Here is a 22,001-nt window from a genome sequence, read left to right on the forward strand (position 1 = left end):
TCTGTAGTCTTCTAGTTCTGTAAAGGTACAGGGACCATGTGAACCAGCACGTCTGTGGTGTTTTTGATCATACTCAACATCCCATCCCAGGCCTGCTCAGTTACCTCTGCTGAGCTCTCTTCCCATCTCGCCATCCCAGGTTATCTTTACAAAACTCTAGACTTCTGTTCCAAAGGAAATCAGGTATATTCACATCAGAAGGAAGAAGGCTTTGTGCCAGGCATTGTACTTGGCATTCTAGAGTAAAAAGAAAAGACACCAGTTACCTGTTCACACCCTGTAGGACACCTAGACTAGTCAGACACAGACACACAAAATGAGCAGACAGCATGCTATGTTAAGGATGTAGATGAGGAACCACCCAGAGGAGAGGATCAAGACGCTGGAACAAAGGAGGAGGTAGAAGCTGGTGAATTCTAGGGGTGGCATGTTGAGACCTGGAGCTCAGGCAGACAGGAGCCTAACCTGCTGTGTAGGGCTGTGCACATCAGACCATGCATACACAAGTTACATCCCTCATTTCTTCTCCCCGCCCCCGCCATATCTCTCTCATTCAGGTCGAGGTGGATCCCTTTCACAGATACCAGTTGGCAGATTCTCTTCTCCACTCTTGAGATCACAGGAAGCCTGAAGGAGCTGGACCTAAGTGGAAATCCAATGAGCTCCTTGACACTGTGGAGACTTTGTAGGACCCTGAGATGCCCTGGATGTCGCCTAAAGACATTGTGGTGAGTCAGACCTTGGTTCTTCCCTGAAGCACAGATGGGTGGTATGGAGACCAAATGCAAAACCTGAGTCTAGGGTGAGGCCTGGTATTCATCAAATATTCGCCAAGCTTTCTTGACCACACCTGTGATAGATGCCAGATTAGCTATGATAAACAAATGGGGTTCTGTTCTTAGAGATCATGAGAGACTGACATGCAGCAAGGAACCTCACTACCAACCAACCCATGAGGTCACAAGTGGAGCAAACTTTCTGAGAAAGGGATTAGGAGAGTTGCAGAACACAGAGACAAAGTGAAGCAGGAGGAGAGAAAACTCCAGGCCCAAGGAATGTCAGCCCCCATTTCCTCCTGCTCTCTGCCCTTGCAACCACCTTCTACTCTGTTTCTATGGACTCCATCTTTACTAAGATTACACATGAGAAGTGAGATTATGTCCTAGTCTATGGCTGGTGAATGTCACTTCCGATGGCTCTTGAAATAGACCGTGAGCTATTAGACATAAAGCAAAGGATAACCAACCTACAACCCACAACCTCAGAGGACCTAGACAATAAAGCAGACCCTAAGAGAAGCATACTTAGGAAGGAGAAAAAAAGACAAGATCTCCTGAGTAAACTGGAAGTGTGGAGGAGGCATGGGAATGGTAGAAGGGGAGAGGGGAGAAAGGAAGAAGAGTAGGAAAAATGTCTAGCTTAATTAAAAAATTTTAAAAATTTTGTAAAAAATGAAATAGAGCAGGTCTGAGGCAGCAAACTCCACAGGAGCAACCACCAAGAGAGCAGGCTCAAGTCACAGACCTCTGCGGAACTGGATCCAAGTCAGGACCTCTGAGGGAGCAGATCTGAGTCAGTAACCTTCACTGGAGAAGGCCTGAGTCAGTGACCTCCACCTGAGCAGGCCCAAGACAGCAGCCTCCACAGGAACAGGTACAAGGGAGAAACCGCCATGGGAGCAGGCCAAAGACAGACACTTTTGTGGGACCTGGCCCAACCCAGGGACCTCTGCAAAAAGAGGCTGGACCAGCCACCTCCCTGGGAGCAGACATGAACAATCTCTGGGATTTCAGAGGAACCCTTGGGAGCACTAAGCAACCTTCAGGGGTGCCTGGAACCATGGCCCTGACTACACCACAAGGAGCAACCATCTGAACCTTAGGTCCACTAGCACCTGGAAGACTGATCATCAGACACACAGCCCCAACTACACCAATCAGAGGAAAAGGTGGGTAGACAAGGTAAGAACACACTCAACACCACAAAGAGCAACACAACACCAACAAAATCTAGTGGCTCTACAACTGCAAGACATGAACACCCCAAAATAGATGAAGCAGAAGAAAATGACCTACAAAATAACTTTAGGAGAATGTTTGAGACCCTTAAAGAGGAAATTAAAAATTCCCTCAAAGAAATGGAGGAAATGACAAAAAAAATTGGAAGAAATCAACAAATCCCTTAAAGAAAATTAAGAAAAGCAATCAAACAGATGAAAGAAACTATTCAAGACTTAAAAACTGAAATGGAAAAAAAGGAAACACAATCCAAAGGAATTTTGGAAACAGAAAATATGAAAAAATGATCAGGAACCACAAATGTGAGAAGGGTGGAGTCAGGAAGACACCAGAAGTCGCCAGAGAAGCAAGATGTGAGGTAACAAGCCATGAGCCTTATTGTAAAATATAGAATAATAAAAATGGTTTAAGTGGTAAGACCTAGTTAATAATAGCCTGAGCTAATAGACCAAACAGTTTGTAATTAATATTAAGCCTCAGAGTGGTTATTAGGGAACTGGTGCGCAGGAGAGAAACCCCAAATTGCAGGTAGTTGAGCTGTAAAGAAAAAAAAGATGGAATATCATGAGAGGAGCATCTTTAGAGAAACATCATAAGAGAATATAGAAAGGAAACCATCAGGAAAGTGTATAAGTGTCTCCCCCAAACCCTTCAGATAGAAAAGTCTTTGGGCATTGACTCCTGGATTTTTTTCCCCAATACTCTGTGCAGTCTATGAGTTGACTGTTCTCTAGACTGCAGTATAGGTGTCCCACAGGGTGTGAACAGGTGGCTAGTATCTTTTCTTTTTCATCTAGAGTACTCAGCACAGGCCCTGGGACAAAGGAGGGACCTTGGTAATTCAGACAGCCTCTTCCATTTGATGTGAATGTACCTGCTTTCATTTGGAGCAGAATTCTAGAGTCTCATAAAGTAAAACTGGAAAGAGGAGATGGGAAGAGAGCTCAGGAGAGGTGGTTGAGAATGATTCTGTGGTGGGAGGTTAAGCATGGTCATAAACTCTACAGATGTGCTGGTTCACATGTCACATATCTTTCCAAGAGAAAGGGGAGAGGAGAGATAGATAGATAGATAGATAGATAGATAGATAGATAGATAGATAGATAGATGGGAAGATAGAGACAGGAAGAGACAGAGACACACAAAGACGTAAATTTATAGACACACACACAGAGACAGAGACAGACAGGCAGGCAGAGAGAGATGGGGGAGAGAATATACATGACCCTGAGGTAAGGCATTCCTTTAATGTCAGTAACCAATCATACAAAGGCAGGTGAACCATGAATTTTGAACCAGCCTAACTTACAAACTGCAAGGAGCTGTGAGTAGCTAAGAATCCGGTGTGTGCAGAATTTCATCACTAACACTGTAAACTAAACAAGCTAACAAATTCAAAATAAAACTACAAGTCTCAAAACACAGATTAAAGATGACCAACTTGACTGAAACAGAAAGTAGAATGTTAAGAAAACCAAATACTAAAATCTAAAGGATTGTGTTTTTTAATAAGTTTAATGAATTAATTAATTTTGATTTTTTTTGAGACAGAATTTCTCTGTGTAAATAGCTGTCCTGGAATATTCCCTTTGTAGACCAAGCAGACCTCCAACTCACAAGAGATCCTCTTTCCTCTATCATCCAAGTGCTGGAATTAAAGGCATGCATCACCACGGCCTGGCTATTTATATTTTACTTTATGTAATTGAATGTAAATGACCTCCAAAATCTCATAGGGAGTGGCACTATTAAAAGGTGTGGCTTTGTTTGAGTGTATGCTACATTGTTGGAGGAAGTGTGTCACTGTGGGGGAAGGCTGTGAGGTCTCCTTGGCTCAGGATACCCCTGAAGGTGTCAGTCAACTTGCTATGGCCAGCATATAAAGATATAGCCTGCACCACATCTGCCTGCACACTCCATCCCCACCCTGATGATAATGAACTGAATCTCTGAAACTGTTAGCAAGCCTTCTGTATTAACTGTTTTCCTTATTAGAGTTGCCATGTCTGGATGCAAGCCCAGAGTACTATAACTACTGGACAGGTCTGCCAGACGGAAACTTTACAGAGAAATAAGGAAACTAACAGATGTTATGACTCAAATGGATTTAACAGACATCTATAGAATATTCAATCCAAACAGAAAAAAATATACCTTCTTCTCAGCACCTCATGAAACCTTCTCAAAAACTGACCACATATTAGGTAACAAAACAAACCTTAACAGATACAAAAAAAGTTAGAATAACCCTATGTATCTTATCATGTCACGATGGCTTAAAATTAGAATTCAACAGCAATGCTAATTTCAGAAAGACCACAACACATGGAAATTAAACAATGCTCACCTGAATCATCAATGGGTCAAGGAAAAAAGAAAGGGAGAAATTAAAGACTTCCTAAAATTTATTGAAAATGACCATATAACACACCCAAATTTATGGGACACATTGAAAGCAGTGTTAAGGGGAAAGTTCATAGCACTAAATGCCTACATAAAGAAGCTAGAAAAATCCCACACTAATGAGTTAACAAAACACCTGAAAACTCTAAAACAAAAAGAAGCAAATTCACCCAGGAAGAGTAGAAGGCAGGAAATAATCAAATTGAGAGCTGAAGTCAACAAAATAGAAACAAAGAAAACAATACAAAGAATCAATGAGACAAAGAGTTGGTTCTTTGAGATCAACTAAATAGGGAAAGCTTTATCCAAACTAACCAAAAAGCAGAGAAAGAATATCTAAGTTTAAAAAAAATCAGAAATGAAAAGAGAGATATAACACCAGAGATGGAGAAAGTTCAAAGAATCATCAGGTCTTATTTCGAAAACCTGTACTCCACAAAATTGGAAAACTTAAAGGAAATGAACAATTGTCTGGATAAATACCACTTGCCAAAATTAAATCAAGACCAGAAAAGCAAATTAAATAGATCTATGACTACTAAAGAAGTAGAAACAGTCATTAGAAGTTTCCCAAGCAAAAAAACCCAGGACCAGATCTCAGCTCAGAATTCTACAAGATTTTCAAAAAAGAACTAATACCAATGCTCCTCAAATTGTTCTGCACAATAGAAGCAGAAGGAACATTGCCAAACTATTTTTATGAGGCTACAATTACCCTGATACCCAAACCACACAAAGACATTACTAAGAAAGAGAATTACAGACCAATCTCACTCATGAACACTGATGCAAAAATACTCCATAAAATAAGGGCTAACTGAACCCAAGAACACATCAGAAAAATCGTTCTCCATGATCAAATCAGCTTCATCCCAGAGATGCTGGGATGGTTCAACATACAAAAATCTGTCAATGTAATCCACCATATAAACAAAATGGAAAAAAAACACACGATCATCTCATTAGATGCTGAAAAAGCCTTCAACAAAATACAACGTCCCTTCATGATAAAGGTCTTGGAGAGAGCAGGGATACAAGGAACATACCTAAGCATAATAAAGGCAAAATTCAGCAAGCCAACAGAAAACATTAAACCAAATGGAGAAAAACTCAAAGAAATCCCACTGAAATAAGGAAAAAGACAATGTGTCCACCTTCTCCATATCTATTAAATGTAGACCTTGAGGCTCTAGCTAGAGCAATAAGACACCAAAAAGAGATCAAGGGGTTACAAATCAGAAAAGAAGTCAAACACTTACTTTTTGCTGATGATATGATAGTTTACATAAGTGACCCCAAAAATTCTACCAAGGAACTTCAACCACTTCAGTAATGTAGCAGGATACAAGATTACATTGAAAAAACTCAATAGCCCCACTTTACACAAATGATAAATGGGTTGAGAAAGAAATCAGAGAAACATCACCCTTGCCAATAGCCACTAATAGCATAAAATATTTTGGAGTAACTCTAATCAAATGAGTAGAAGACCTGTACGACAAGAACTTTAAATCTTTGAAGAAGGAAATTGAAGAAGACACCAGAAAATGGAAAGATCTCCCATGCTTTTGGGTAGGTGGAATTAACATAATAAAAAAGCAATCTTACCAAAAACAATCTACAGATTCAATATGATGCCCAGCAAAATTCTTCACAGACCTCGAAAGAACGGTACTCAACTTCATATGGAAAAGCAAAAAACTCAGGATAGCCCAAAGAATCCTGCACAATAAAGGAACTTCTGGAGGCATCACAGTCCCTAACTTCAAACTCTACTACAGAGCTACAGTACTGAAAACAGACTGGTACTGGCAGAAAAACAGAAAGGAGGACCAATGGAATCAAATTGAAGACCCGGATATTAATCCACACACCTTCAAACACCCACCTGATTTTTGAAAAAGAAGCAAAAAATATCAAATGGGAAAAAAGAAAACATATTTAACAAATGGTGCTGGCATAACTGGATATCAACATGTAGAGGAATGAAAATAGATCCATATCTATCATCATGTACAAAACTCATCCAAATGGATCAAAGACCACAACATAAAACCAATCACACTGAACCTCATAGAAGAGAAAGTGGAAATTACACTTAACTCATTGGCACAGGAGACTTCTTCCTAAATATAAATCCAGTAGCACAGACACTGAGAAGAACAATTAATAAATGGGACTCTTGAAACTGAAAAGCTTCTGTTTAAAAAAAAAAGGACATAGTCAACAAGACATAACAGCAGCTTACAGTACAAGAAAAGACCTTCATCAACCTCACATCAGACAGAGGTCTGATCTCCAAAATATGCAAAGAACTCAAGAAATTGGTCATCAAAAGAACACATAATCCAATTAAAAAATGGGGTACAGACCTAAACAGAGAACTCTCAACAGAGGAATCTAAAATGGCTGAAAGACACTTAAGGAAATGTTCAACATCCTTAGCCATCAGAGAAATGCAAATCAAAACAACTCTGAGAATCCATCTTACACCTGAAAGAATGGCCAAGATCAAAAACACTGATGACAACTTATGCTGGAGAGGATGTGGGGTAAAGGGAACACTTCTCCATCACTTGTGGGAGTGCAAACAGGTACAGCCACTTTGGATAATCAATCAATATGGTGGTTTCTTAGAAAATTAGGAAACAAACTTCCTCAAGACCCAGCAATGCCACTTTTGGGTATATATCCAAAGGATGCTCAATCATACCACAAAGACATGTGTTCAACTATATTCATAGCAGCATTGTTTGTCATAACCAGAACCTGGAAGCAACCTAAATGCCCCTTTACCAAAGAATGGATAAGGAAAACGTGGTGCATTTACATAATTGGATACTACACAGCAGAAAAAAATAATGAGATACTGAATTTTGTAGATGAATCTAGAAAACATCATATTGAATGAGGTAACCCAGACTGAGAAGATAAATATAATATGTACTCACTCATAAGTGGCTCTTAGACATAAAGCAAAGAAAAACCAGCCTACAATTCACAATCCCAGATAACCTAGATAACAAAAAGGACCCTAAGAGAGATATACATAGATCTAATGTACATGGGAAGTAGAAAAAGACAAGCTCTCCTGAGTAAATTGGGAGTATGGGGATCATGAGAGAGGGTAGAAGTGGAGAGGAGAGGAAGGAACAGGAGCAGAGGAATATATATATATATATATCAATAAAAAGAATTAAAAAATGAAATATACCGGTGAGCTGTCCTGAGCCTTGTGGAGCTCTGCCTTGGCCATTCACAGCAGAGCAGTGGTCCCCAACCTGTATTACACTGCTCCTGCTGCTCAGCTGTGGGAAACATGGAGTTACACACCTGGACTAGACAGGGCACTCCAGAGAGCTAAGCACTGCTAACACCGCGTGCCAGGGCTCACAAAGGGAGACCTGAGCTCAGTTCCCAAGAGCAGTGAGCCCTGGAGAAGCTGATGGTGAGCATCTCCCATGCAGGCTTGTCAACTGTGGCCTCACATCCAGCCACGGTGAGGACCTGGCCTCAGTGCTCAGTGCCAGCTCCAACCTGACTGAGCTAGACCTGCAGCTGAATGACCTGGGAGACAGTGGTGTGAGGCTGCTGTGTGAGGGGCTCAGGAGTCCTGCCTGCAACATCAGAATCCTGCGGTAAGTAAGACCCCAGTATGCCCTCTGGGCTGGAGGCAGGGGAAAGGACACAGGTGCATTACTAGATAACAAGATATAGAAAAGAAAAGGGACAGATAATGTACAGTCAACCTGGCTCCTGTCCAGCTGTGTCTCATACACCCATTACTTGGGCAAGTGACATTCTTCTCTAAAACTCAGTTTCCTCACCTATTAAATGGAATGCCATACCCACCTCATGGATTGCAATGACACAAAATGTGCATATGTAAAAGAGAAGGTAACACCAGGCAGGGAGCTGGGCACAGTGGAATCGTATGTATTAGCAAGGCTGTATATCCTGAAAGACTCCCAGGTTTGCCTTACTCCAGGACAATGCTTCAATCATTTATTCATTCGAGGATCCATGCATGCATCCTTATCAGGGCCCCTGTGTGCCAAGCACTGGTCCATACCCTAGACATACAATCACAAACACACATGACTCTGTCCTGCTGAAGCTGGGTGGAAAGAGACAGACATAGATCACCCGTCAGCACATGACTCTGTGTTGACAGGCTCTGCTGAATGCCGTGGAGTCACAGTATTGTGAGACTGTCATGCTGTGAGAGGTGCAACTTTATTGAATGCCCGCGAGGGTTGTCTGAGGCCTGAAGGAGAAATAGGACTTGGTTGGGCCAAGCTGAGACCAGACAAAGGCAGAGTTGGGGAAAACTCTAGAACAGAAAGAGCTTGGAGGCCTGGAGGGTCACCAGCTTTCACTACAGGAGCCTGAATTAATTCTCTGTACCAGAAACAGAGCCATTCCCCCTGAACTGAGTTTCACACAAGCTAGGCAAGTCTCCAAACTACAGCCCTGGAGACCCTCCTTCTCCACACAGCCCCTTCATGTTGTCTCTAAGCTTCTCCCTCTCCAGCACAAGCCCACAGCCAGCTTCTGGAGAACTTCCCAGAGGTTGCTGGCCAGTGTCCTTCATGGGCTCAGAGATCCACAGAGATCTGACCCCTGTACCCAGAGTCTTCTGGTTCTTCTAGCCAACAGAAGAAATTCAGAAGTCCTGTTCCCTGGGACTTTCCTCTGTCAGGTCTTCTGCTCCAACTCTATTATTGCTGTTATTATTGTTATGTTAATTATTTTGTTTGTTTATGTCTGTGGTTCTCAACCTTCCTAATGCTGTGACACTTTAATACAGCTCCTCGTGTTTTGGTGACCAAAAACCATAAAAATTTTTCTTCATTACTCCATAAATGTAATTTTGCTACTGTTATGAATTGCAATAAATATCTGATATTTCCAGTAGTCTAGGCAACTTCTGGGAGGATTATTCAACACACACACACACATCACAATGCACAGTCTGAGAACCGCTGTTTTATGTGGGTGCAGGTGCCCCCAGAGACCAGAGGAGTCAAAATCCCCCAGAACTGGAGTTAAAGGTGGATATGAGCTGCATGAAGTGGGTTCTGGGAATTGAACTCAGGTCCTCTGAAGGAGTAGTTCATGCTCTTACCCACTGAGCCTTCTCTCCAGCTCTCTGATTCAATTTTGAACACACAGGAGCAGCTGGACAGTGAAGAGTCTTCCTCCACCTCTCTGGGAGCTGAAACTTACACAGCTGCTTGTCACCTTTGTTCCCCAGCCTGCTTTCAGCCCTGACAGTTTCTCACAAGGTGAAGAGCCTGTTCAGAGCTGGCCTCTGCTGCACCTGACAAGGCACAGCCTCTCACAGGTGCAAGAACCTTTCCCTCCTGCCTTGTCTGTGCCTCACAGTGGGCAGATGGGAATGATGGGTCTGAGTTATGGACTGAGGATGTGGAAACCCAAAGAGGGACACTACCCCAACTCCCAGAAATCCTGCAACTTGAAGATCATAAGATTGCAACCAGCAGAACTCAGACTGTGACTGCTGTGTGAGGACAAGGCTTCCTTCGTCAGCACAAAAGGAAATGGGGAGGGAGGTGAGAAGGGAACCAAGGTTCTTTCCATCAAGGTACACCCATGATCCCAGCACTATGCGTTTACTTGGAAGAGCTGCCCAGAATCCCTTTGGGGATATGACTGTGACATCCAGCCACTGAGAATTCTGATGGCTACTGTGCTGCTCTTTGCCAACATAAGTGCCCTCAACTCTGGCCATGTTTCCCTCCCTGAGACAGTCTGTTTCCAATGACTGGTATGCGGGGGAGGTATATAAGTGTATATGTGGTAAGACCCTTACTTCAGCTCTGCAAAGTTCCAAAGGTCCTCATCCTGGATTCAGCCTCCCTGCACACTGACCAGTCCCACTGAGACTGTGTCATGGACGCATCTCCCTCCGATCAGCCTGCTGCTCTCCATCCTTTTTCCTGATTTCACTCAAAAATAAGCTTACTAAGGCTCTTACTGGCTCTACAGGCAACAGAGTCCAGGGTCCTGAACTCTGAGGCCTCATGATGCTGTGGTGGATCTCACAAGAAATAGCCTCCTCTTTTGCTTGCAGGCTGGATCAGGATTCTCTCAGTGACTTGGTGATAAAGAAGCTCAGGGCCCTGGAGGCAGAGAATCCATCACGGCTGTTCATCTCCCACACTTGGTAAGGGGTAGACACAAAACTCCTACTGGTCAACCCAGGCCCTATATGCCTGCTCCAGTGTTGAGAGGTGGGAAAACTGTCCTGAGGTGATGGGAAAGACAAACAGAGCCAGGAAGAAACCAGGAACCACAGCAACTAAAATGAGGTGTGAGTAGGGTGTGTATGTGTGTGTGTGTTACAGTTATATGAGTTTAAAAAAATAGGATTATATAACATGCCTTCTTAATTTCTTCAAGCAGGATATAATAAAATAAAAAGCTGAGGGAGTGGTGACTCCTCAAGCCCTACAAGTGTGATGACAGTAGATAATAGTAGCCAGCAGTGAACCCAGGCCACGGGAACAATGAAAGCAGTCATCACACTGAGGAGAGAAAGACACAGACAGAAAGACTCTCAGAGAAAAAAAACCTATGTATATCACTATCCCAATCCCAATATTCAGAAACCTGTGCACACAGACACACACACACACACACACACACACACACACACACACACACTGTACTATGGGAGGGAGGGGAAGCCATAGGACAGGAGAGTCATCTTCCACTCGAGAGACTGCTGAAGCCCCACATTCTCCCAGTTTAGTCAATATCTGTTCCCAAGGTCCCAGCTGCTATGACACACATGAAATGGAGGGGACTAAAGGCTTAGAGGGTCAGACATTCATTGAGCAGACATTCCTGTAGACCTACTGCACATCATGCACTATTGTGGGTTGTGAGGGTAGATCAGTGAATAAGGTAGACATGAACCCTGTCTAGAAGGGAGGAGACGCTTCTTCTCCCACAGTCCACACATTGTACCTGGGACCTTATGAGGGCCATGGTGGTCCTTATGACCTCATCCAAAACTGAAATGAGCAGAGGTGAACTCTCAAAAATGGGAAATGAGGGATGAGTAACAAAGGAAAAAAGTTCATGCAAACATGGAGGGTTTTTTTAACTTTTTAAATATATATTTATTAGACCATAAACAAATTGCCTCCTACCTCTCAGACACTGACACTGACTTGAGAGGCAATCTCATATACAATAAGTTTACTAATTTACCAATCACTAAATCTGTTGAGAAACCACCAAGGTCAATCTTCACAGTCACTCGGGATGGGTGGGAATGTGATGAAAGGAAGCATACACAAAGGAAGAAATAAAGACTCAGAAAAGTGAACTGATTCCCCAGGCCTCATACAACTAAAAGGTAGAAGGGACCTGAGTCCCTCCTTGACACCAGGACCCCAGGACTCTGCTTTTTTAAATTTTATTGATTTTTATTGAGCTCTACATTTTTCTCTGCTCTCCTCCCTACCTCTCTCCTCCCCTTCAACCCTCTCCCAAGGTCCCCATGCTCCCAATTTACTCAGGAGATCTTGTCTTTTTCTAATCCCCATGTAGATTATATCTATGTATGATTCTCTTAGGGTCCTCATTGTTGTCTAGGTTATCTGGGATTGTGATTTGTAGGCTGGTTTTTATTACTTTATGCTTAAAAATCACTTATTAGTAAGTACATGTGATAATTGTCTTTCTGGGTCTGGGTTACCTCACTCAAAATGATGTTTTCTAGCTTCACCCATTTGCCTAAAAAATTCAAGATGTCATTAGTTTTTTCTGCTGTGTAATACTCCATTGTGTAAATGTTCCATATTTTCCTTAGCCATTTTTCAGTCGAGGGGCATTTAGGTTGTTTCCAGGTTCTGGCTATGACAAACAAAGCTGCTAAGAACATAGTTGAGCACATGTCCTTGTGGCACTATTGAATATCCTTTGGATATATTCCCAAAAGTGGTATTACTGGGTCTTGAAGAAAGTTGTTTCTTAATTTTCTGAGAAATCAGCACACTGACATCCAAAGGGGCTCTACCAGCTTCCATTCCCACCAGCAATGCAAAAGTGTTCCCTTTACCCCACAACCTCTCCAGTTTAAGTTGTCATCAGTGTTTTTGATCTTGGCCATTCTTACAGGTGTAAGATGGATTCTCAAAGTTGTTTTGATTTGCATTTCTCTGATGACAACAGAACATTTCCTTCAGTGTCTTTCAGCCATTTTAGATTCCTCTGTTAAGAGTTCTCTGTTTAGGTCTGTACTCCATTTTTTATTGGATTATGTGTTCTTTTGATGACCAATTTCTTGTGTTCTTTGTATGTTTGTGAGATCAGATCTCTGTTTGATGCGGGGTTGGTGAAGATCTTTTCCCATTCTGTAGGCTGCCATTTTGTCTTGTTGACTATGTCCTTTGCTTTAAAGAAGCTTTTCAGTTTCAGGAGGACCCATTTATTAATTGTTTCTCTCAGTGTCTGCGCTGCTGGGGTTATATTTAGGAAGTGGCTCCTGTGCCAATGTGTTCAAGTGTACTTCCTACTTTCTCTTCTGTAAGGTTCAGTGTGATTGGTTTTATGTTGAGGTCTTTGATCCATTTGGACTTGAGTTTTGTGCATGGTGATAGATATGGGTCTATTTTCATTTCTCTATATGTTGATATCCAGTTATGCCAGTGATGGAGGAGTTACTTTCATTGGTTAATAAAGAAACTGCCTTGGCCCATTTGATAGGCCAGCCCTTAGGTGGGTGGAGTAAACAGACAGAATGCTGGGAGAAAGAAGCTAAGTCAGTCAGTCACCATGATTCTCCCACTCCAGACAGAGGCAGGTTAAGATCTTTCCTGGTAAGCCAGCTTGTGGTGCTACACAGAATATTAGAAATGGGTTAGATCAATATGTAAGAGCTAGCCAATAAGAGGTTAAAACTAATGGGCCAAGCAGTGTTTAAAAGAATACAGTTTCTGTGTAATTATTTGGGGGCATAAGCTAGCTGGCGGCCAGGAGCTGGGCGGCAGGAACGCGGCCTGCAACTCCTTCAACATGCCAGCACCATTTGTTAAATATACTTTCTTTTTTCCATTTGATATGTTTTGCTTCTTTGTCAAAAATCAGGTGTTCAAAGGTGGGTGGATTAATATGTGGGTCTTCTATTCAGTTCCATTGGTCCTCCTGTCTGTTTTCTGCCAATACCAGGCTGTTTTCAGTACTGTAGCTCTGTAGTGGAGTTCGAAGTCAGGTATTGTGATGCCTCCAGGAGTTCTTTTATTGTACAAGATTGTTTTGGCTATCCTGGTTTTTTTTTTCCTTTGTCCTTCTATATGAAGTTGAGTACTGTTCTTTCGGGGTCTGTGAAGAATTTTTCTGGGATTTTGATGGGAATTGTGTTGAATCTGTAGATTGCTTTTGGTAAGATTTCCATTTTTACTATGTTAATTCTACTTACCCAAGAGCATGGGAGATCATTCCAGTTTCTGGTGTCTTTCTCAATTTCTTTCTTCAAAAATTTAAAGTTCTTGTCATACAGGTCTTCCACTTGTTTGGTTAGAGTTACTTCGAGATATTTTATGCTATTTATGGCTGTTGTGAAGGGTGATGTTTCTCTAATTTCTTTCTCAACCCATTCATCATCTGTGTACAGGAGAGCTACTGATTTTTTTGAGTTAATCTTGTATCCTGCTACATTACTGAAAATGTTTATGAGTTGTAGAAGCTCGTTGGTAGAATTTTTGGGGTCGCTAATGTAAACTATCATATCATCAGCAAATAGTGAGAGTTTGACTCCTTCTTTTCTAATTTGTATCCCCCGATCTCCTTTTGTTGTCTTATTGCTCTAGCTAGGACCTCAAGAACTAATATTGAATAGATATGGAGAGAGTGGACAACATTGTCTTGTTCCTAATTTCAGTGGGATCACTGGGAGTTTCTCTCCATTTAGTTTGATGTTGCCTGTTGGCTTGCTGTATATTCCCTTTATTAGGTTTAGCTATGTTCCTTGTATCCTTGCTCTCTCCAAGACCTTTATCATGAAGGGATGTTGTAATTTGTCTAAAGCTTTTTCAGTATCTAATAAGATAATCATGTGGTTTTTATTTTTCAGTTTGTTTATATGGTGGATTGCATTGACAGGTTTTCGTATGTTGAACCATCCCTCAATCTTTAGAATGAAGCTTGATCACTGTGGATGATGGTTCTGATATGTTCTTGGATTCAACTTGCCAATATTTTATTATTTTTGCATCAATTTTCATTAATGAGATTGGTCTGTAATTCTCTTTCTTAGTAATATCTTTATGTAGTTTGGGTATCAGGGTAATTGTAGCCTCATAAAAAGAGTTTGGCAATGTTCCTTCTGTTTCTATTGTGTGGAACAATTTGCAGATTATTGGTATTAGTTCTTCTTTGAAAATCTTGTAGAATTCTGAGCTGAAACCATCTGTTCCTGGGCTTTTTTGGTTGGGAGACTTTTGATGACTGTTTCTATTTCTTCAGCAGTTATAGGTCTATTTAATTCGCTTATTGTTCTTGATTTAATTTTGGCAAGTGATATTTATCCAGAAAGTTGTTCGTTTCCTTTAAGTTTTTCAATTTTGCAGAGTACAGGTTTTTTAAGTAAGACCTGATAATTCTCTGGATTTCCTCCTCATCTGTTGCTATGTCCCACTTTTCATTTCTGATTTTGTAAATTTGGATACTCTCTCTCTGCCTTTTGGTTAGTTTGGACAAAGGTTTGTCTATTTTGTTGATTTTCTCAAAGAACCAACTCTTTGTCTCATTGATTCTTTGTATTGTTTTCTTTGTTTTGATTTTGTTGATTTTAGCTCTCAATTTGATTATTTCCTGCCTTCTAGTTCTCTTGGGTGAGTTTGCTTCTTTTTGTTCTAAAGTTTTGAAATGTTCTGCTAATTCACCATTGTGGGATTTTCCCAGCTTCTTTATATAGGCATTTAGTGCTATGAAATTTCCTTTTAACACTGCTTTCATTGTGTCCCATAAATTTGGGTATGCTGTGTGGTCAATTTCATTGAATTTTAGAAAGTCTTTAATTTCCCCTTTATTTCTTCATTGACCCATTGATGATTCAGGTGAGCATTGTTTAACTTCCATGTGTTTGTGGGTTTTCTGGAATTAGTGTTGCTGTTGAATTCTAGTTTTAAGTCATGGTGATCTGATAAGATACATTGGGTTATTCCAATTTTTTTGTATTTGTTGAGGTTTATTTTGTTACCTAATATGTGGTCAATTTTTGAGAAGGTTCCATGTCTGTGATTCTGATGATTAATCTTCTAGGTGCCAGTGGATCCAAGGCTCAGGTGGTTTTTCCTTGTGGTGTAGTCAGTGCCACAGTCCTAGTTACCCTGTTGGTCACTCTGTGTTCCTGCTGGTCACTCAGTGCTCCTGTGCATTGCTCCACTCCCATGGAGTTTGCTGTCTCAGGTCTGCTCTGGCCCAGTTTGTCTGCTCAGACCCGTTTCTGTAAACATCCCTGATCTGGATCCATTCCTGCAGAGGTCCCTGGCTTGGGGTTGGTCCTGCAAAGGTCTCTGGCTCTGATCTACTCCCTTGAAGGTCCCAGATTCGTGTCCAGACCTGCAATAGTCTCTGGCACTGGCTCACTCACTCAGTGGTTGTCCCCTGTACCTGTTCCTATGGAGTTTGTTGTCTCAGGTCTGCTCTGGCCCAGGTCACTGGCTCAGTCCTGCCTTTGCAAATGTCCCTGGTCTGAATCCACTCCTGCTCCCATGGAGATCCAGACATAGAGGCTTTAAGAAAGCAGAAAGAATAGCTCCATTGAGGGACAGGAAACCATGTGTGAGACCATCTGCTCTGCCTCACCGTCACCAGGAAGCTCCACAGAAATGCAGGTTCTCAGACCCCACTCCATCCCTGCTGACTCAGAATCTCAGGAGGGGCAGCTTCTTTTAGTGAGCTTTCTAATTTAGCCTGTACAGGTGACATGTTTAACACAGTGATTTGAGAGACACTGGTCTAGATTTGAGCAAGAAAGAGTGACATCGGAGGGTCATGAGGTGGACAGGAGCCACAGCAAAGTCTATGGACCATACTAAGAACCTTCTTTTTCTCTCCAGAGAAAATGAGAGGCAGCCCAGTGGTTCAATCATGAAGGGGCATCTCCACCCATTCATTTTATATGGTCAGCTACTATGTAGAAAATGAGCAAGAAGGGACCAGATCAGAAGCAGGGATGCCTGTGAGAGGTTCAGGACAATGCTCATTCCATCCTGGGACAAGAATAGAGTATGTGGAAGGGGAAAATAGAAAACAGAAAAGAGAGAGATTCAGAAGGTCATGTCTAGGTGATTGTCATTCAGGGTGAATGATTATTTTGTGCAGCTTTAACACAGTATCTGACACTGGGCATTTATCATAAAGAATTGAGATTAGTTTTGCAGTTCTGAATACAGGGAAAGGCAAGAGCATGGACTCTACATCTAAAAAATCCTTCTTCCTGTTCCATCTGATTGTGCAACTGGGAGGGCTGAGAGTGAAAGGCCAATGTGACTTTTGTGACAAGTCCTGTCAGGGCACAGGAGTCTACTCCTGTAATGATGTCATTAACCCCTTCATGACAGCAGAGCACTCGTGACCTCCTTGTGTCTTATCCTTCATCCTGTCACACTATGACATTAGGGGTTCACTTTCTAATGAGTAAATACTGGGGAACGCATTCAAATTAAAGCAAAGAAGGGGTCGAGATGATCCCAGGTCTGGGTCATGGATGCCTAGGAGAATAGGGTCTTCATAGAGTTCTGGCCCAGAAAAGAAACATATGACTGAGTCACAATTCAAAGACTTAGATTTTATGTGGGAATATCATGTTTCTCCTGACATCTGAGAGGAAGAACATATCCATGTGTAGGAAGTCACATGTACCCACTAAGGACCCAGATGGAGAAGAAATGGGTGAGACCCCGATCTCAATCAAGCAGCAGAGACTACAGTCAGGTATGTGAAGGGTTCAGACCCAGAGAGTCATGACTGTTGGATGAAGAGGCACCTGTGGGAGGAATTCATCATATTTTTCTTTTTAAAAATTATTTTGTTATCTTTTTAGAATTTTAAACATGAGTATGAGTACTGTATTTATATCATTTCTACCCCTGTATCTGCCCACTCCAAATCTCCTTGTGACCACCCACAACCAACACTTCTGGATCAATAGGAAATGAAACAAAACAACTGGATTGGGAGCAGATATGGGGGTGCTATGGTTGCTCAAAATGCAAGTAGCAGTAAGAAAACAATACTATATGTTTGTGTGTGTATATATATATATGTATGTATGTAGATAGATGGATGGATGGATAGATAGATGGATAGATAGATAGATAGATGATAGATGGATGGATGGATGGATAGATAGATAGATGATAGATGGATGGATGGATGGATGGATGGATAGATAGATGATAGATAGATAGATAGATGATAGATAGATAGATAGATAGATAGATAGATAGATAGATAGATAGATAGATAGATAGCATGCAGGTAAACTCAGGGCTGGTCAACCAGGAAAAGAGAGCTGAGGAGAGACGGAATGAGCAATGCCTGGCCTCTTCTAGAGGAGGAATACCTGCACAACTGGAGCCCTTTCATCCATCTTCTCCTGCCTCTCCAGGACACAAACACATGAAGCCACAGGGGACTGATGATGACTTCTGGGGTCCTCCAGGGCCTGTGACTACTGAGGTGATTGATGGAGAGAGGAACTCGTATCGGTGAGTGAGTTCTTCCTGGCAAAGGTTGGCTTTCCCCAGCACACTTTCCACAAGAGATCCCCCACAGATAGCATCTACCTAGTCTCTACTGTGTCTCCTCCTCACCTCACCAACTCAGGAGGCAAGGCTAGGACTGGAATAGGAAGTTTGGGTTGTTATTTTTAAAAAAAAAAGGATCTTTTTCATAAAATTTTCAGATATTTACAAAACTGGAGAGCACAAGAACTTCCCTGTCCAGTTACTCAGCTCCAGCAGCCATTTTTCCAAATTCATTTCAACTACTCATATTCCCCCTTTGTTATCACTGTCACAGTAGTGTGGGTCAAGGAATCAGGTGATTTAAACATAAACATTTCACTAGAACCTCCCACAGTTAAGACAAACCTCGTCTTCCTTGTTCTTCACCCACAAACATTTCCCTATGCCTCCCCTGTACGTAAGACAGGACCTCGTCTTCCATGACCAGCACACGATTACCACATAAACAGAGCTGATGTGAGTCCTTCATTCCATCTAAACAGTCTGTGTTCAACTTTGCTTATTATCTTAATTGTGGTTTTCTGCAGATTATTTTATCCATGTTTTAATGAGTATCAGCTCCCTCATTATATTTGGGTTCTCTTGTCTCTTAACTTCAAGAACACAAAGTCTAAAAAATGAAGATGAACCTCAGTGGTAGAACCTTTTCGAGTGTCAAGGTCCTAGCTGGATCCCCAGAACTTAACACACGTACACACACACACTCACACACAATCTCTCTCTCTCTCTCTCTCTCTCTCTCTCTCTCTCTCTCTCTCTCTCTCTCTCTCACACACACACACACACACACACACACACACACACACACATACACACACACACACACACACACAGAGAGAGAGAGAGAGAGAGAGAGAGAGACAGAGAGACAGAGAGACAGAGAGACAGAGAGACAGAGAGAGGACCTATTTCATCATCACAGGAATAGCTAACTGCTGCAGGTATGTGTTACTTGTAGGTTTGCCTTAGATCAATCAGTACTTACATGTCTATAAGATGATGTCATCATCCCTCTTACAGGTGAGGATTTGGGGGTTAAGTGACTTAGTCAGGGATCCACATACAGCTAAAAGAAACAGAACTCAGAGCCACCTGGATGAAGTCTGCAGTGTCCCCAGCAGATGAGCAACATTTGTGTTCACTGGTGTCTGCCTCTCCCTCTTCCAGAGTTCAGTTCCCTATGCCTGGTTCCTACCACTGTCCCAGCACAGGACTCCACTTTGTGGTGACGAGGGCAGTGACCATTGAGATTGGATTCTGTGCCTGGAGCCAACACCTGGACAAGACTCCCTTTCAGGACAGTCACATGGTGGCTGGGCCTCTGTTTGACATCAAGACTGAGCGGGGAGCTGTGGCTGCTGTGTACCTCCCTCACTTTGTGGATCTCCAAGGTAACCAAGGGAAGGATAGGGAGTCGGGTGGAGCTGATGGGAGGACCTGCCATGTCCTATAGCAGAGCACAGGGTGATGGTGACGAGGAAAGGTCTATGGCTTCCTTAGTGAGGCAGAGCAGACTGTGAAGGTGGACACTGAGTTGTTTTCTCATCCCCTCTTTGAAGCACATGTCTCCCAGCCTTATGACTTTCTTTCTTCTTTACCTTATGGAGTCCCTGAGTAGAAAGTGATGACCTCAGTAGCAAATTAGTTGATGATTATTAAATGTTCTTTACACATCTAGTCCTCGGGGGCCCAGCACAGAACTGAGAATAACTGAGAAATTTAAAGAGATTGTTGCAATGTAGGAGTAAGAAAACTAACAAGAATCATTTGGTATTCAGGGTCTGCCAACACTGTAAGCCCTTACACTGCTACCGGCAGGTAGAAAATGATGTCACCAGATTCCACTTGAGAACAGGAAAAACAGAAGAAGATTTCCTAAGAGAGGAACTCACAAAGTGTCCCAACCTCTGTGATTTCCAAAGAATCCTTCTGAAGATTTATTTTTATTTTTATTCATTCTTCTCTCATAACATACATCTCAAACTGCAGCCTCCCTCTCTCTGTTCCACACAGTTTGCCTTCCCCTCCCCTCTGTTTCCCTTCAGAAAATAGCTAGGGTCAAAGTGATATCAACCAAAGACAGCATAAAAGTTGCAGTAAGACTAAGCACAAACCCTCATATCAAAGGTAGATGAGGCAATCTGGTAAGAGGAAAAATGGTCCTAAGAACAGAAAAAAAAGGAGTCAGAGACAGCCCACTCCCACTGTTAGGAGTACCACAAGAATACCAAGCTAAACAACCACAGCATGTGACCAAAAAGAACATTGTTTTAATATATACGATGTTCTCAGTGACAGATCTCATAAAGAAAGCCATTACTGTATGTCTGTAACCAAGAACTCCTGGGGCTGAGGCAGGAGAATTTAGAATTCAAGAGCAGCCTGAACTATGCAGCAAGACTATGTCTATGAAAGAAAAAAGCAACATCAAGGAACAAGGTGTTGTACAGTGGATACTGAGACCAACTTCCTCTCCTGCTTCAAGGAGTACAGCCATCTGCTCCCCATAGAGACCAGGAGAATCCAGTTCACTGCAGATGGAGATGGTGTTTGTTCATGGTGATGAAGATGAGGAGTAGGTCCAAGAAGGAAGACCTGACAGTTGAAGAAGTCATAAAAGCTAAAGTAGAAATGCAGACAGTTCTAGGTGATATAAGAACCATGAATAGAAAGCAAAGTATCCCTCAGATTAAAAATATTCTCATTTAATGCCAAGCCCCAAGAAGAAAACAAGTGAAGATGAAGTAAACAAGCAGGACTCAGTTGAAAAGAACTCACAAAACAAAGAAAGACAATAGTTACATGTAGTAATAGGAGCGGCGGGGCTGTGTCCCCGGCACCCTGGCAGCCAGCTAGCTTATGCCCCGAAATAACAACACACAAACTGTATTCATTTAAACACTGCTTGGCCCATTAGCTTTAGCCCTTACTGGCTAATTCTGATATCCCGGTCAACCCATCTCTAATAAACTGTAGCACCAGTCTTACTGGGAAAGATTCAGCATGTCTGACCTGGCAGCTTGCTTCATCGCATGCGTCTGCCTCAGAGAGCAGAGCTATCGCGTCTGCCCGGGAGAGGGGAGCATGGCGTCTCTGAGCTCACTTCCTCTTCCTCCCAGCATTCTGTTCTGTTTACTCCACCTACCTATGTTCTAACCTATCAGGGCAAGCAGTTTCTTTATTTAATTAACCAATGACCTTCCTCCATCAGTTACATTCATAAACTCATGAGGTCTTGCACTCCAGACCCTGACACAGGAGCACTGCTACCCAGATGGTGGCCAGTCCAGCAGGTCCACACAGAGCTCCTGGTCTCTCTAAGAACAACACTTCCCCAGTCACCACTCAAGCTCTTCCCTGCAGGCCACCACCTTTCCTATTTCCTACCCCCCACTCTCAGATCAAAAAATTACACACTTGGAAAAGTGTGTGTGTGTGTGTGTGTGTGTGTGTGTGTGTGTGTGTGTATGATTCTGTTAAAACTTATAGAAGAACAATATTTACTGGAGGACAGTCACAGGGTCAGGTGGTGGCACACACCTGTGATCCCAGAGTTCTGAAGGCTGGCAAGAGTAGGGTGACTTCTACCTAGAGATACATAGTGAATCCCTGTATCCAGGAAATAAAATGATCAGACCACAACAAGACAAAACTCTGTCAGCATAAACACCAAATCCTGCAGCCTCATGTCTGGCTATTAAACTCATGATGTCATTCACTGGACTCCAAACAACTCCACCCCTCCAGTTCTATCACATGAAGCACACATAGCCTCTCCTTAGACCATCTC

The 22,001-nt window shown here is 42.3% G+C and overlaps 1 pseudogene; it reads left to right on the forward strand.

Moving 5' to 3' along the window:
* The window catches only part of LOC142860493 (NACHT, LRR and PYD domains-containing protein 1a-like), a 59,607-nt pseudogene that overhangs the window by 25,994 nt on the left and 11,612 nt on the right, over positions 1-22,001 (forward strand).

The sequence above is a fragment of the Microtus pennsylvanicus genome, chromosome 11, assembly GCF_037038515.1.
Source record: "Microtus pennsylvanicus isolate mMicPen1 chromosome 11, mMicPen1.hap1, whole genome shotgun sequence".
NCBI classification, from domain to species: domain Eukaryota; kingdom Metazoa; phylum Chordata; class Mammalia; order Rodentia; family Cricetidae; genus Microtus; species Microtus pennsylvanicus.